Below are 15587 nucleotides of genomic sequence, written 5' to 3'. Positions count from 1 at the left end.
TGAAGTGGAAAGGATTGAGTCAGATTTCTTATCACTGGTAATGAGGAACCTAGATTGCCAAGCCTACCTTACAAGTTTCAACACCATGTCTAGACGGGTTCCTTACCTTGTGACACCAGAACCCAAGAGGATTGCTCGCTTCATTGGGGGTTTAGCCCCAGAAATCAAAGCTAGTGTTAAGGCTTCAAGACCTGCTATGTTCAGATCAGCAGCTGATCTATCATTATCCCTCACTTTAGATGCGGTCAGGCTAAGATCGCTCAAGAACTCTGAAGAGAGTAAGAGGAAGCGTGAGGAGGATAACTCATGAAGGTCTGAAAAGAAGCACAAGGGTAATACGGACCACAAGAAAGAATCTGGGTCCAACAAAGGTAATCAGTGAACTGAGGAAAAGCCTTTTATAAACTTTTAAATGATGCCCTTACGAGGCGTAATTTGAGTTTAAAATCATTTTGGGCATAACAGAAGACATCCTACTGATGTCACAACATATTTGAAGCATATTAACTTGTGGAACATGTTCATGACTCATTTGGTTACTCGTTACGCACTGTTCGCGTTCGGATCGGCGTATGTAACTAGTTTACATATATTAGCCAAAACGGGTCAAACCATATCGTTTTTGTCTCAAAATTCAGAATGTGTTTAAGTTACCCATATTAAACAAGCACGCAAGCTTGTCGGGTCAAAACCACATTCTAAACCGGTCTTCGCTTATTCATACGTTTGAACCGTGTCTTCCTTTTGAAAACTAACCGGTCTAAGTCTAAGCTTAATTAAAGACCCGTTAGGATTCTAATAGGTTATTAAAAACCTTCGTTCCAGATTAGGAGCCCAGTAAAAGCTACGTGCACTTGCTGTATTTGATTTATACTTTGCTCAGGTAAATACCCTTAAATTATTTTCCCTATACGGGCTTGGGATACGGTACTATAAAAGTACCGCTTGGTCGGGTGTATGTAGTCATTTAAATCATACTGTGATTGATGTATTTACATAACCTGTTTGATATGTATTATTTGGTGTATGGCCCTTGGGGTTAAATGACCATGTCCCGGATATCCTTGGCATCATTCAAAGAAATGACCACGTCCTAAGCACGGGGTGTAGGCGTACACCTGACAGATGCATTATGTAAAAACTGGTATTCCACTTAAAGGAATCGACCTTGTGGGCATTATACCTGTGGTGTGTCAGTTAACTTAAGTCCGGCCTTGCAACCGGCCCTAATGGATGATAAATGAGTAAAACTGTATACAAGATTATTTTGAATAATTGTCCCAAGTTATAAAAATATTTTTGCCGAAGTGCATTCAAATCAATTTTCAAACTCTTTTCAAAATGAGTCAGTTAAGTTGTATTTACCAGTGTAAACTGACGTATTTTCCAAAAAGGCTAAGTGCAGGTACTAGACGAAATAGGCTGGCTACTCCAGGCATCATTACTCAAGTCTCGCAAGCTTTAGATGTCAAAGTCTGTTGAACAGTTTTCCTTTTTATTTGATCCGCCTGTGGATCTATTTCGACTGTTTTGTGATACTTAAACATTACAATCTATTCAATTGAAATAAATCTATCTTTTGCTTCCGCTGTGCATTTATATGTTGTGTTGTTTGACTATGATGATATCAATTACGTCACGATACTCCCCACTGGGTCCACCGGTGACACGTGGAAATTAGGGGTGTGACAAGTAATAAGCGCGTTCGAAGTTGCACGCTGTCACTTCAATAGTCACTTCTATTTAATTGCCTCGATCTAAGAGATAAGGTTTAAAATATATCCGTTGGAAATTGGTATACCAACAGATATATTTTTGGGACAGTTGTTTTGGGTGGTTTTCTACTCATATATCCTCGATTATATTCTGACTCTGTTACTTTAAATTGTGATCAGGATACCGGATCAGGATATTGGTAACATCCTGATGCAGTATCCTGGTAATGACTAATTGTTCATGTGTAGATTAGCAAGGAATGCTAATAACGGTCAAGAAGACTGATTCTCCTGAAGACTCGGACTTGGTGGTTGAGAAGAGAACGTTGAAGCCGCAAAGAAGGGGTCTCCAACGTTCTATAGGGAATATTCGGGGCATCCCCCATTCTTAGGATAGTTTGTTATTTCCTTTTGCTGTATAAAGGAATGTACGGATCAGATAGCACACACAATTTTTACACACTCTTGCTCTCTACTAGCTGCAATCATTCACAAACACTTAGGGTTTCATTGGTATGGGGTAATGGAATGGATAAAGGAATGGAATGGACGAGGTAATGGAAGGGACGAGGGAATGCAATGGATCATTACCATTCCATGTCTTGTTTGATTACCATGTGTGAATGAAATAATTATTATTGTGTATTGTTTGGTAGGCAAGACAAACGGAGTAATAAAATCAGCGGTGAGTGGTTGTGGTGGTCGGTGGTAGTGATTGTGGGTGGTTATAGGTGGCGGTGGTGGGTATCGGTGGCGGCGATGGGTGGTGGTGGTGGCGGAGAGTGGCGGTGCATCGGTGAAGACGAGTGGTGGTGGCGGCAAGGTGGTCGTTGGTGGTGGATGGCAGCAGAGGTGGCGGTTGGTGGCGGGGGCGATTGGTGGTGGCGTCGGCGATGGTGGTGGCCGGCGGCGGCGAGTGGCGTTGGCAGTTGGTTGCAGCTGTGGGTGATAACCGTGGCGAGTGGGTGGCGGCGGTGGCTGTCAGGGTGAGGTGGCGGCGATGGCGTCGGTGGTGGGTGGTGGTGGTGGTGGGTTGTGGCGAAGATGGTGGGTTGTGGTGTTGTTGATGAATGGTGCAAGAGGGGATGGAATGGAAAAAAAACATGAGGGGTGGAAGGAATGATTTTGAGGGAATGGAATGCCTTTTGGAATGGGTGATTCCATTCCATTGACCAACCAAACACCCTTTTCTTCATTCCCTCGTAATCATCCATTCCATTCCACGTCTCATTCCTGCATACCAAACACTGCCTTACACTTGTACTCGAATCTCATTGTAACACTTAGTTGATCCGTATCATATCCTGCACTGTATCCTGATATTTAAAGTAATAAGAAGAACAAGGCAGCTACGATTGTCAGCTCCCGAGGTTTTGTGACGACGATCTAGATTGATCAAGGGCTTTCCTCGTACATCCCGTGTCACCCTTTACCTTTTTTGCTCATTGTTTGATTATAGATATAGCTCGATATCCTGAGCTATATCCTGAAAACTGTTTTTATTAACAACTTGATCAACATATTTTTCTCGAATACTTCTAGCACACTACCTCACTTAACTAATTTGATCACTTAATTACTTAGGTAATTTTTGACCAAAACAAATACTATTAAAATTTATTCATTTAGTCAACAGTGGTAAATCAACAGTCGTTAGCATACACAGTTGTTTCATCATCAGCAGATGTTCTCTTTTACCAAACTTTAACTACAACAGACCTTTTACAACTCCAAATATTGACTCTCTGTAATTTACAGGAGCACAGATTCTTCATAAAACTACTATCAATGATTAAATTCTGAACATTTGTTTTATCTTTGCACTCATCTGTTCACCATCAAACCAACCCTTCATACTATTAAACCTCTGTTGACTTACCAAACAGATGTTTAGACACAATTCAACATCAACATAATCTGTTCACCATCAAACCAACCCTTGATACTATTAAACCTCTGTTGGCTTACTAAACAGATGTTTAGACACAATTCAACATCAACATTATCTGTTCACCATCAAACCAACCCTTGATACTATTAAACTTCTGTTGACTTACCAAACAGATGTTCAGACACAATTCAACATCAACATAATCTAAATCAAACTCAAACACTAAATAAGTAAAACTAAAACGCAACATAGATTCATAAGATTAAAATTTATTCATTTATTCATGACATTAAAAATCCAATAATTACATAACATACTGAACAACATTAAAGTTCAAATCTCACAATAACAGCAAGAATTAAGAAACTTTAGCTTCAACTCCATCGATTGCTGAACCTCTCAATGTATGCCCTTTCAGCATCGCCATGAACTCCACGTCTCTATCACCGCACTCTATATTACTGACAACACAAAGCTCACGAACGGAAGTTGAAGGCATCCGCATAAGATTTCTGGAAACCTTCTCTCTCGTTAACAGGCCAACTTACAATCCATCAAACATCTCTTCAGCTCTTGATGAGTAGCCCTATCTTCATACACCTGTTCCTCGATTTGCCTGACAAAATGCTGCTTTAAATCATCTGATTTTACAGAAGTGAATGACACCATTTGAATAAACTATATTACTCGACTTTTCCTGAAAGTATGATATCTTCGTAGGAAAACACGATGAAAAACAGGTGAAGTAACTATGAGTTTATATACTGAAATATCTAACAGTGAAAACGTGTAGATTTAATATAAACATATTAATGTATAAATCAAAAAGCAGTCTTTTAATGCAAAAACCTTTTCCAACCCCAACTTTTATGGGAAAACTTTAAAATTAAATACCAAGAAACCCAAGGGACAAAACTTCGAAGTTCAAAGAACAAAAGCAGATTATCACAATTACAATTAACCTCTTCATTTACCATGTAGACGCGTTTTTAAACTCTATAAAAGACCGATGATTACTTTTGATTCAAAACATCAACAAATTGTCCTACAAATCACTTTCTGTCAAAAATTGTTCCAAATCAGAAAAACCAACAAAAAATCTACATGGCAAACTTCAGCTTCTACCACTGGTCAGACACCAAAGATGTTAAAACACAATTCTCGATGTGGTCACTCAAAGAACAAAGAACAGACGAAGAACTAAACAAGAAAGTCGACATAATCAATGACACTAATTACAACAAAACCTGGAACATCATATCATTGCTCGATGAAGTCCTCCACTCTCCTCCATCAGAGTTCCAGAAGAATGCAGAAGAGTTTCTGACACAACTTCTAAAACAGGATCAGAAAATCTGCAACATGCTAACTGACCTGAAATTCAAAAGAGAGCATGAAATCACATGGAGAAAGGCTAGAGTCTACGAAATCCTAGCAAGTGTTAAATTTAGCGTGTAATACTTTATAAATATTTCATTGAATTTCTATATTTCTACGTAGTAGTTCATTTTAATAATATCAACATGCATCTTAACATATTCTAAAAACTCTCAACATCATCAACAGTTAATCAAAATAAGAAACAAACCTAAAATGCAAAGGTCTCCTCTCAACTGTTGTAGCACATCTGACTTTTCACGATATTGCACGAATCTATACTTTCTATAAAAGGAGAAAATCTTACTGACGCAAGAAAACCTGACTTTCGATTTAACGAAAATCGAACAATGCAACTCTCCCATCAAAGAAGGTAGCACATGCAACTTTTCACGATGTTGCAACAATGATACTGCAACATCAATATTGAAAGGTTGATGTGTGATGGGAAGCTTCATTGAAACAACGATGTTGGAACAATGATACTGGAACGATAACATGTAAACAGAATCAATAAACATTCGAACAAAGAAGTGTAATCGGAGATTAGCGGCTGAATCACGAGAAAGATGCATTTGAGAGAGAGAGATATGCTCGCAGATATGAGAGAGAGAGATTTGAATGTGGAGCCAGATAATTATTTCTTATTTATAGGATTAGAATATATGGTTTGAATTTTAAATGTGTAGCAAGAATTTTGAATCTGGACAGATGTTTATTGAGAACAGATGTTTGATTATAAAATGTTGAGGGCAGATGTTTAGACAAAATTTTAAATGATATTTTATATTAGGCTTTATGATGTAAAAATGACATAAGAAAAGCCTTGTTGGACAGGCTCTCCTGCTGACACATCAGCTTTTCTTATGTTATTGGAATTTCTCCTTTTATATAGAAAGTATAGATAGATATAGATTCTTAAAATGATAAACAATGAATTTCAAAATTTAATTTTATGTTATATAAATGGCTTTTCAAGGTTATGGTATATAACGTTACGTTTATTCATAATTTAAATATAAATTAATAATTAAACAACATAAATGGATTTTAGTGAATAACCATTACGAAAACATTTGTAGGAGATTTGACTTCCGAAACTTCATCCACTCATCATGCAAAATTCAAGATATTTTATATTATTTATATTTTTGATTCATATCTCTATCCTAAGACCACCCGCAGTGGGGCATTATTTGGGCATTATTTAAAAAAAAAAACGCCCCCCCTCCATTACATAGGGCGTTTTTGGGTATTATTTTTGAAAAAAAATTGGATTGGCGGGTTTAAAAAAACGCTTGAAAGGGATTGTGGAAGGGTTGACTGACCAATGGGGAAACTTTTGCATTATTTAATTTAAAAAAAAAATTATTGTGTAATTAATGGATGGGGCGTTTTTGGGCATTATTCCCACTACGCCACTTTTGCAATAACCCTCAATAATGCCCCATGCTGACTGGATTTCTACGTGTCGCAAAACGCCCCATGCTGGGGGCATTATTGAGCTAAACCACTACACATGGTCTAAATGAACACCAACAATAGTGGGCTTTTTTTATTTTATTAATTCGTTTCTCTCACGTAATAGTTTGGTACATAAAACCGAGCTGAAAAGAAAGAAAAAAACCAGAACTTTCAGTTTCATTACGTGATTACAAATGAGGATGCTTCTTTTGTACAGCAGTATAAATGAATTGATTTGATTTAATATATATATATATATATATATATATATATATATATATATATATAAAATATGATGTGATAAGAACATTAGGTTCTTACAATCCAAAGCTTACTGTTACTTTTATTTTTTATTTCTGTTCACATACTTATCATCTCTTTGGATATCAAGTTTGAAATGGCACTGATGTGTATGTACCAAAGATTTAAATCAACCATGAAGTGCACTGTTATAGATAATTTTCTGATGGTTCCTCTCATCTTACATGCCTATGTGCGTTTCTTTTTACATACATATGTATGTATGTATACAAAAAAAATAAACGAATAAATAAATAAAAAGTATACCGGAACAAGTTGGCTGGTTGGTCTTCCGATCTCCGGCGGCGTTCCGGGACTCCGATGCGGTAGCATTTGATCGTTTAGAGAGAGATGAGGGAGTGGTAAACCGTCTGAGGTTCGTGTGGTTTCACACTTCAAATGATTCGGCTTGAGAGGAACAAAAATCTTGACACATAAATGATCTTGATTGTCGATTTTTAAGGTAAGGATTGAAGTGGGTTATGGCATTAAGATGGTATTCCGTCTAGGTGCGTGATCGGTGAAGGAAATGCGAATTAGGATCAATTAACAATTTAAGGAAATGATTGTTGCCATGCACGATGTTAGAGCTTGGGCGGCAAGTTGTTCTTAATCAATTAACACTAGCCTAAGATCCCGCGAGCTTCGCGGGTGGCTTAACTCAAACATATAATATCTACTGACATTGAAGCCCATATAGATCATCATTTTTGTTCTAGACCTTTCCAAACTTAGGCTTCACGTCTAAGGGTTAAAACAGGTCCTAAACAGAAAATACACGACCCTAACCGGTACAAACCCAATAAGGTCAAAAGAGTACATTACATGATTAAAACACTTGTATCATCTAACATGAAATAAAGTAACTAAAGTTTTATTTTATTTTCTAACACGCCATTTAGATTATTAAAGTCTTTTTTATCCCTATTTTGTAAAAAAATAAAATTAACTTATATTGTGCCTATAAAAGAACCGGTAACTTATATTGATGCTCGTTCTTCTCTGCCTGCCAGTATTGGCAAGTCATAAGAGAAGCATTTGTAAGGATTTCTGTATGTATTTATTATAAAAAGAAAGAAAGATATTAAGCAAGTTCATTTAGTATCAATTATGCATATACGTGTACTTACCTTCAAACTATACTCCCTCTGTCCATAAATACTCGGTTGTCACTGATCCAGGCAGAGTTGTATTGGGTAAGCCTAAATAAATCCGGGAACCTCTGCCAAAGAGGACCGCCTTCAATCCAATTATCAACCCAAAACCTCGCTTTAGTTTGTAAAAAAATGAATACAAAAAATTTATATTTACAAAAGAATTTTTTTATATGATTTAACCATTCATTTTTGGCAAACATTACCAACAAAAAAAAATGTACCATAGATTGAATGCATTTCACTGTTGGGATCCGAGTGAATGTGGATCGGGTTTTTTTTCTTTTTTTTGTTCGGATCATCCAACTTTCACTGATGGATATCTTCCTACAAAATAAACACACCAACTCCATTATTGGTCTTGTTCATCACTGACTTTCCTTTTACCTTTCAAACCTTACCTCAAATCACCTGGATCTCAGCTTCTCTTCTCTGTTAACATTAACACGACACTTCTCCATTATCACCCGTGGTACCTATGGGTTCCGATATTTAAATTTTATTAAAAACAACTTTATATATATTTGAAAATATGAATAATGCATGATGAATAAGGTGTATTAATTAAACATTAACAATGTTTTCAAACTTAAAAGTACTTATCAAATATAAGACAAAGAAAACAAACTTGATCATATTCGTTTATATGATTATTAAAATAATATTAAATTACTGGAACCCAAATTCTTGCTTAACATATGCAACACGTTGTTCTTGAGGCCGAATCAAAACTTATTGTGAAGTGAGAACTCTCATATCAAACTTTGACTAAGAAATAATGTCAAATACAAAAAGTGATATCTTTGATTGGCATGTCTTATTTTGATACGATCCCATCCAATAGTAGTGATGTAAATAAAACTCACTCTCGCTTCACTCTTATGGAAATAAAACTCACTCTCGCCTCACTCTTATGGAAATAAAACTCACTTCACTCCTATAGAAATAAACAGATGCAAAACACCCATTTATGTAAACAAATAAAATGCATGAGAAAATAATTAATATTTGTTGAGATTATAACATAAGACGAAACAGAGCTCTCTATTCCGTAACATACAAATAATGGGAAAGTTAAATATATACTAAATTTAACGAAATAAACATATTACATGTAATAATGAAAGATGATTAATGTTATATTTACAATTTACAAATCTATAAATACGAATGCCCATAAACCTGGAAACATCTCACATAATTTGTCTATCTAAAAGGGTTTGTAAACAAATTGGCATGTAGAATTCTAAAAACTCATTCTTTAAATGGAGTCCAAAAGTTGTCATTTACCATTGTATATCTCCACTTTGAGTTAGCCCGTTAGTAAGGGTCAATATCACCTACACAAGTCACAAACACCACTAAACCAACATAAATGAATAAATGGAATTAAACTGTCCCATATAATAACCATAAACAAAAAAAATATCATCTTTATATAATACCATCTATCATGAGACTGATCCATACAAAATTTCATTTTGAATCTTATGCACATAGATATCATATTAGTGACTAATTTATGTACTTTGCATAAGAAACAACAAAGTCCACTTGATTAAAGCAAAATTTCATGTCATCTTTAAAGAACAATAACAAAAATTTTCTTTTTCTTGATTTAAATAATATTTAACAAAACTTACCTTGGTTGGAGTGTCAAATTCCCAGTCACACCAAAAGACCTTAAGTGGCCTAAAAGCTATTGTTCAGGCACTCTTTGTAGTGATATTTAACTACAGTTACACTGTTGCTTGTAAACTGTTTTTAAAAAAGAACACTAACATTAGAAAAGGAAAAACATAAAGTAATATATAAAAACACATTGGGTGTAGATGTGGATTAGACATAACATCTAATGTTAAAAAACATTTGCTAGACAAAGAGAACATCATAAAATTCATCCTTTCGGCTCATTTGTGTACATGATCCTATCAATATGAAATTGCAAGCTCACTAACTGTTACATTTTTTTAAAGAAAAATAAATGCTCATAACACACGAATGGAAATTTTTGTTCTTGAGAAGATATTATAGTTTTTAATTTGTATTGGAATACCATCTAACCTTTTATGTACTAAAACAAAAAAATCTATATAATAAAATTGGATTAATTTCCTACTTTTCTTCATTCGTTCAATTTCAACAAACTTTTTGATATGTTTAAGCAATTATTTCATGTTGACAGTAGGGATGAGCTCAGTATTGGTACCGGTAAAGAAAATCGCCAAATATGGGTACCAGTACAGTATCATACCAGGTATTTGAAGGAGGTAAAATTCGATAAAATATCAGTACTATACCGAACCAAGAATACCGGTATCGAAAACGCCAATAAGTGGGTATCCAAATAATTCGCTATGGGGAATTTAGTACCGGTACCGGTTCTCATCCCTACTTGACAACATGCATATTTCATAGTGAAACTCTATATCTAAGTAAATAGAGCAGGAATATTAGTGAAGAATTCCAAACTAAAGAGTGAACAAATCATATTAGGAGTGTTCACGCCTTGGTTTAAAACCGTGAAACCGCCCAAACCGTTCATCGGTTTTGGCGTCATGGCCAATTTTTCTTGATTTCTTTTGGTTACGGTCGGTTGGCTTCAGAGATATACCATAATGAACGGTTTGGTGTGCAAATTTTAACATAAATTGGTTTTTTATATATTCGATATGTATAATTATTTTTAATTTTACATATACGATTTAGATAAACTGGGCTTCTTTATTTTTTCCTGAGCCCACTATGATAATTGGAAATCTTGCAATTAGGAGCCAAAAATAAATTGGTTAATCTATAAGTTTCAAACTCCCACCTGGTTATACATGCATTTTCTTAATTTGTGTTCTTTTTGTTCTTTCTTTTGTTTAACATGTATCTCGGTGATCTTTTTTAACATGCATCATGTTAAACTTGTAACTAAACCTGGTGTTCTTTTGCTTATATCTTCATTATTTTGAATAATAGCTTAACTTCGGTTTTCGATGTGCAAAAAGCGCTACTAATGGTTTGGTTACGGTTTGACCTAAAAATCGTCAGTAAGTTTTAAATATATGAATTTACCTGTGTAGAATAATAATCGTTCCCTACTTGCATCTCAAACCTGCAAATTACCAAAAATATTGATCCATAAGTTCTATTCCGACATAAATGATATTTTTAAATATCTTGAGATTGAAAAAAGAAGCTTCTAACAAAATGTTGGTAAAAAGATTACCTTATGACGAAAATATTTTGATCAATTTTTCTTGTTCTCTCCTTCAAGGCAAACTTGTACAGGCCACCCCGTAAAACAAAATATGTAATATACCACAGCTCCACACATTAACCGTAGGCGTTAATGAAAAAAAAATATTAGCGATCTATAAAAAAAATAGTCAAAACAGAGTCAAGGTGCATTTTGTAAATTTATATCAGGGACCTCTTCTATAAAGGAATTACTGATGGGATTTGGTTCTGAATGTAACTCACATTGTCACACAGTTGCAACCTCCTGCCAATGTTGTCCTCCATGAAAGACTAAACCGAATAAGCCGAAATATAAAGACATTGAGTTCAAAGTGCTAGGTTCCAAAAGTGAGTCATGTTTGCATAATTTTGAGAAGTGCAAACCGCCCATTTGCCTTGCACATAAAAAGCACAAAAAAAATTATGAGTATAAGTCAAACAAAATCAATTCTGATAGTCACTTGTGATGTCAATCATAGTGTATCATGTGCATATGAACCAACACACTTTTTTTCAACAGTTGTTTCAGCAAACACTTTGGTTTAGATCAGGTCACTTTTGCTTTGGAATAAGAAACATGGGAGTGTTGACAGGTATGCAGACCCAAACAACTAAAAACTCCAAATCAGATTTATATAACTAAAAATCCATACTCATGGCCTTGAATTTAATTTCTTGGTAACGGATACAGATTCAGTTCATCAAGAAAAGACAATCTTAAAGAAAATTCCATAGACTTTGAGAGGAAAAAAACTAAGGCCTTTCTAAGGAAATTTAAGCTGGGTAATAAACTTTTACTTTGAAATTAATAAAGAAGTTCACTTGGTAAACAAATCAACATTAGGAATGGAATTGGCACTTTTGATCCATTTTCTTGTGAATGATTTGATTTGGTCTTTTAAATAAAAGGTCAGGTTGGTAAAACAAAAAATACTTAAAAAGGAAACGGGATGACAGACCGAAACCAATAGTTACCTGATTTGATTGGTGATAAAATCTGCCCATGTTTGCCACCTGTAGTTTTTTTATGTCTACCTATTTAGTAATCTTTATTGTTTAGAAGATGCATTTGGGTTTGGAAATTGGTTCAAATCAACCCCATATAACTTTCATTTGTTTTTTAGAACCAAACGTGCTGGATCAGATGCAGATTTAACTATTTTCATTCCAAATTTCACTTTTCACATTAGTGTCAGATCTTACTTTCTAAACCAGGCACAAATGGTATTGGTTAGGCTCCTTTGTAGCTTCTACTTATCTCGCAACCAGATTTGGATCTCTCTATCTCTCAAATGTACAAGATGTGAGTATTGGTTAGGCTCCTTTTACACTCACACACACACACACACATAAATATACACACAGTAAGTAACCAAATACACAAATAAACCCTAAATCGTCACCTAGGGAACAAAGTACTGAACAACTAAACATTCGGTCATTGACCATAATTGAAAAAAATAAATAGTTTCAAGTACTGAACAACTAAACATCCACTTATATTGTAAAAAAACATGGGTAATAAAAGTCAGTTTTATTGAAGCATTTCATCAAACATTTGGCATGCGTCTTCAAACCATTCAATTTTAAACAAAGTAAAGAATATGAAACCCAATAAATGTACATACAACCAACGTATAGATATAAAACATAGGAACTCAGAACGTCTACTAACCTAGATTGCAGATCAGAGAAAAAGCAAATAAAATACGAATCAACAAAATCGAGTATACATGCCCAAATCTGAAATATGAATCACATTTCAGTCAAGATAGTCAGAAGTTTATTCACGGACTGGGAGTAATCTAGTGGTAAAGTCAGTTTCATGGATATTCCATGGCTCTATTCGAAACATCCTCGACGATTACCCCACATACGAACCCTATAAATTCAATTTTGTGTTAATAAACAACATGACAAAAGAAGAACACATATGAAAGTAGGATTCCTAACCTGGTGCCACCTGTAACACTTTTAGGAGATCAACTGAAGGAAGATCAGTTTTTCGTAGAGAATAGCTAGGATGGCGCGATTAAAGGCTCTCTTGTCAAGTCCACAGAAACATCACTTTACATCTTTAAAAGTAAAAAATGCTTATCAAATATAAGACAAATAAAACATACTTGATCATATTCGTTTACATAATTCTTAAAAGAATCTGAATTGCAACTCATCGGTCACATGTTGAACAATGATATCAGTTATATATATGCTTCATAACTATATAAATATTCAAAATATTAATAAATAAATTATATCACATGAAAACACTATCTTTGTTGAACGTTTCATATCAAAAGGATATTACACCATATGTCTTCATTTATGCAGTTTCAACTAATCCCTACAATGAGACCCACTCCTACATTAAAGTTTATAGCAAGAACCTATCATTTTTATAGCATAAAACAACAAAAATTAGACGTTTCAAAAATCACATAATAATAGTAACCGACTGATTAGGAAAAAAAAACACCACAAATAACCAATAACTACAATACCTCAATGGATTTGACAGTGGGCTTGTTGAGGCGTTTTAAGTGTTTGTGAAGTTGAAGCTTCTACCTTGAAGCAAGTCCAGATACAGGAAGAAGATTATTCCAAATTGTAATCCCCAAAATTCAATCAAGTTTAAATGACCAATTAAACTATTAAAATTCAAGTTTTAATCACTGTACTTCAAGTTTCATTCAACATCAAAAGTCACCTGTTTGATAAAGTCTAATAAAAATCAAGTTTCATTTAACATCAGTTTCACATAATCACATCTAAACTGAACTAAAATAAAAAATTTCTAGTTGGGAGAGGAAGAGAAACTAACCTGTTGTAGTGGTCAGTAAGCATCCGGCTGGTCGCAACTGCAGTAGCCACACTGCAGCCAGGTAGACCAGTAGTGGCAGCTGGGAGTAGTGACCAGTGGGGATGAGTTGATTGCATCTTCGCTGCTGCTCAACTGTGTAACATGTTTGCCTCTCTTTTTTTGTTGCTGGCTTCTTCTTCGCTTTCATTTTCCTCTGTTCACCCTATCAACTCTCTCAATAATCGGCGAGATTATGATGCAACTACGTGGGATTGAATACAATCAGTAAGTACCAACACATGGCAGGCTTAAAAATAAGGAAAAAAAACCTTATATCACTTGTCAAAGATAATGCCTTCGGAGCAGCTTGAAAGAACGAACCAGCTTCAAAACCACTAACGCATACATCCTGGTCTACACGAAGAATAAACAATCGGTAAAAATAGGGTTTCTGATTCATAAAAAAACCCCAAAATCGAATCAGCAATTCAACAAAAACATGAATAAAACCTAAATATACTTGCAACATATACAAATGCTAATCAATTAAAAAATATGCTGCTCAATTATACAATAAGATTGATGGAAAAAAATACCAGTTGAACAAATCACCGACAAAGAAAACAGACGAAGGGGAAAGGGTTATTACAGGCCCCTCTTAGGGTTTCTACAACCAGATCGTGAGATGAAAAGACAGAGGTCTTGTGGTGGTCGCAGGTACAAAGAAGATGGCCACAGATGCGGTAGATACGAAGGCGGCCATGGATGCTTGAGAGGGAGACATCATCATTAGGGTTTGTGATATGAAGACGTGTGAAAGTGTGAAGGAAAAGAGCGAAGGCATAGCCGCATAAGTTTTGTGTTTTTAGCGCTCAAATTTTCTAAAGATGGAGTAAGAGGATGACAGGTGGCAAGTAGTGGTTTAAGCATATGACAAGTGGCCTAAAATTATTTTGTTTTATTAGAAGTAGTAGATTAACAGTTTAGGCTTTTGACGAAAAAGGCACATGTGGTTTGATATTTAGGTTAATGTCATTTGAAAAAAAAACCCTTAGATCGTGTGGTATGGTGGGGTGGGGGTTTGGGGCATGGGTTAACATGTGGTTTGGAGGGCTTTGCTGGGCTGACCCACATTGAAGACGGTACAGTGGGGCGGGGGTTTGGGGCGTGGCCAGCCCAAATGGCAGTTTTATATTTTTTAAAACAAATAATTTAAATTTTTTAATGTTTTTTAAATAAAGAAAATTACATAAAAAAAATTCCTAACGCTTATATTTTTTCTTTATCTCTTCTCTCGTCTCCAACATTAGTTCCAACTTTTCACCCTCTAGGTGATCAATGGGCTGGGCTAGAAATTTCATATCATCTCGTCTTTGTTTCAGGGCATCCCTAGCTTCTTTGCTCTTCCGAATTTCGGCCCTTTGTTGTTGGAATACGTTGAATGTATCTAACTTGCATGCAATGTCATCCAACTGATCGCTGTATATTCCCCTACGCGAGCCCGAACTCCCAACTGAAGGCGATGCCGTACCCGATCTTGATTTTTGAGCGCGCCTTTTTGCGGCATCTCTTCCGTATTCATGCCGGTTTGGCGAATCATCCAAAAAGTCCTCCAACTCTTGATCTCGTGCATCAGATTGGGCTTGGGACGAGGCCCT

The 15587-nt window shown here is 35.4% G+C and overlaps 1 long non-coding RNA gene across 7 annotated transcripts; it reads right to left on the bottom strand.

Moving 5' to 3' along the window:
• Positions 1-8984: 8984 nt before the first annotated feature.
• LOC110920696 lies at positions 8985-14832 on the bottom strand. Of its 7 annotated transcripts, none has more exons than XR_004885616.1 (10): positions 14526-14832; positions 14259-14343; positions 13951-14191; positions 13631-13690; positions 13083-13491; positions 11373-13011; positions 11119-11263; positions 10965-11004; positions 9545-9659; positions 8985-9241 (listed from the first exon to the last, which is right to left on the bottom strand). It is a non-coding gene; the product is annotated as an uncharacterized LOC110920696 (long non-coding RNA). The 7 variants fall into 7 exon arrangements; XR_004885613.1 differs by having other exon boundaries at positions 8985-9262; positions 13083-13204; positions 13631-13694; positions 14526-14830; XR_004885615.1 differs by having other exon boundaries at positions 8985-9262; positions 13083-13204; positions 14526-14830.
• Positions 14833-15587: the final 755 nt, after the last annotated feature.

The sequence above is a fragment of the Helianthus annuus genome, chromosome 17 (assembly GCF_002127325.2).
Source record: "Helianthus annuus cultivar XRQ/B chromosome 17, HanXRQr2.0-SUNRISE, whole genome shotgun sequence".
In the NCBI taxonomy this organism is placed as follows: domain Eukaryota; kingdom Viridiplantae; phylum Streptophyta; class Magnoliopsida; order Asterales; family Asteraceae; genus Helianthus; species Helianthus annuus.
Note: the sequence above shows the minus strand (reverse complement) of the source record. Positions and strands in the feature narration are given on the sequence as shown.